The 2,094-nt window shown below is 57.5% G+C and overlaps 1 protein-coding gene across 3 annotated transcripts in view; it reads left to right on the top strand.

Annotated features, from left to right (window-relative positions):
* Positions 1 to 2,094, top strand: part of SH2B3 (SH2B adaptor protein 3) — a 26,935-nt gene that overhangs the window by 846 nt on the left and 23,995 nt on the right. The window contains exon 1 of one of the 3 annotated variants that reach the window (XM_017734845.1): positions 496 to 851. The exons of 1 other annotated variant lie outside the window; for it this stretch is intronic. The gene's annotated coding sequence lies outside the window, so the exon portion shown is untranslated. Of the gene's footprint in view, positions 1 to 495; positions 852 to 2,094 lie in introns of those variants that run through there. One more of the 3 variants, XM_008634057.2, reaches the window with a different exon arrangement.

Raw genomic sequence — 2,094 nt, forward strand, 5'->3', positions numbered from 1 at the left:
GGGGGCAGCCAGCCTCGGGGCACCGCCTCCGTCACTCCCTCCATCCCACTCCATCACCACCCTCTCCATAACCACCCCAATCATCCCTAAATCACCACCTCCATTACCACCTACATCCCCACCCAGCCCTCGGAAGGGGCACGTAAAAGCCAGGCTAAGATTTTGGGGGGCATTTCCAGCTCAGCACACAGCCTCACAGCCAAGCATTTCCACGTGCTGTCATCCACAGGCCCCCTCCGGGTCGGACACTTGGGGCGGACACTACCTCAGTGTGGGATGGCAGAGGTCACCTGAAACCCATCACATCCCACCTTTAGAAATGCAAATGAGCCACTTCCAAACCACCCCACCCATCCTGAAAACAGAATGGGCCAGAGCAGAGGAATTAGAGGGAAGCGGGAAGGACGGCTGGGAGCCAGTAAAGGGTTTTACAGGAGAAGAAAGCAGCAATGGTTAAAAGCTGAGGGCAGCACAGAGCGGAAGGGAAGCAGCAGCGTCTGAGTGAGTGAGTGTGTTTGAGAGCATCTGCGCAGCTCCACATACACAAACAAAAAATAAAAAAGCAGAAGTCAGGGGTAGTGAATTAGCAGTTGGGGACTAAGAAAATCCATACAGGAAGCAAAACAAAAGAGAAATCTCAGGCTACTGGGGCTGAGGAAGCTGAGAGGGCGCTTCTGACATAGATGAAGTTGATAAAGAAAAGTGCGATCGCTGGGAGCTGGGACAGCCGCCCGCGGGAAGCGGGGCAGGCACCCGGATCCGCCGGCCGCTCCTGCGTTCTCAGGAAAAGAGCCAGAAGGTGCAATTATGCATAAAGCAACGGCAGGAGGAATTAAAAAGCAGATTTTAAGGTAAGATTTTATCACGTCAGCTGCTCCCAGCCGCTTCCCTGTAGGGTTTGGGAAGGGCTGGTTGGATGCAGAGTCACCCGGATCCCTGGAGCAGGCAATGCCCGAAAGGGCTGTGGGGTTATGGCTCAGATCGGATCCAGGGGGGTTGCTGAGGCTGGAGGAGGGGCAGCAGGGCTGCATCCAAACCGGCTGTGGTCCAGGGGTTGCACAGCACCCGCAGGGAGTTGGCATTTCAGTCTTTTCTTCGCTGGAAGATGGGTTGGGAATGGACGGAGTGAACAACTGAGGTGTATTTAAAGCACCACTGAGGATGGACCCCACTGGGGGTGACACAGATGTTGTTCACAAACATCTCAGTGACTCTCAGCCCACTCTCCAAGGGCAAATTCCTGCAGCTTCCACCTTCCCAACACCCACAAATCCATTGTGTGGTGTCTGTAAAATCCCAGCTGCCACATCCCTGGGTTTCCTTGGTTTGGGGTGCTGGGTGGGCACGAGACCCTGGGCACCACCACGGCTACTCTGCCATGACTTTTGCCTGCCCAGGGTGGGTGGGGATCTGTCCCTCTGTCCCTGGCACTGCTGCCATTCCGGACAAGGCTTCGTAGGAGCTCTTGGCACAACCAGTAACACGAGTGGGGAATGCCAATGGGCCAGACGTGACGGTACGGACCACAGCCCAGCCCTCTACTGGAAAAGGGTGCAGTGGAAGTTTATTTTCCTCCATTTCTCATGGCAGAGTGGGCGGCTGCAGCTCTGCCGTGGGGCCCCTGCTCCCCTGGGACGAGATGGCAGCAGGATGGCACCAGGATGGCTGAGCCTGACCCGTGTCCACCCACACCAGTCCCCAGTCCTGCTTGGGACCAAAGGGACACTGTGATCACTGTCACGGCTGAAGCCCTCGCCCACGGTGTGGGACAACTGTGGGCCCTGTGTCCTGATCCGCTTCGGTTGGACGTGGGCAGCAGCCTGCGGTGCCTTTCGCCACAAGATAATTTGGAAAATTATGAGAAATGGGGTTTGAGACAGCATCTGGCCCACTGCTGCCACCGCAGAGGTCCCTTGGGTCCCAGCCCGCGGAGCCGGGGGAAGACGCGGCCAAGCAGGAACAGGAAAGCGCGGTGTTTTCCTCCCGAGCCTCCCACAGACCTCACGGTCGGGCTCCCTCCCGACTCCCGTGGGGCTGGGGCCGGGGGGCGGAGCGGACACCCCCAAATCCACGGAGGAAACATTCTAAAAGTCA

The sequence above is a fragment of the Corvus brachyrhynchos genome, unplaced genomic scaffold, assembly GCF_000691975.1.
Source record: "Corvus brachyrhynchos isolate BGI_N302 unplaced genomic scaffold, ASM69197v1 scaffold114, whole genome shotgun sequence".
NCBI lineage: Eukaryota > Metazoa > Chordata > Aves > Passeriformes > Corvidae > Corvus > Corvus brachyrhynchos.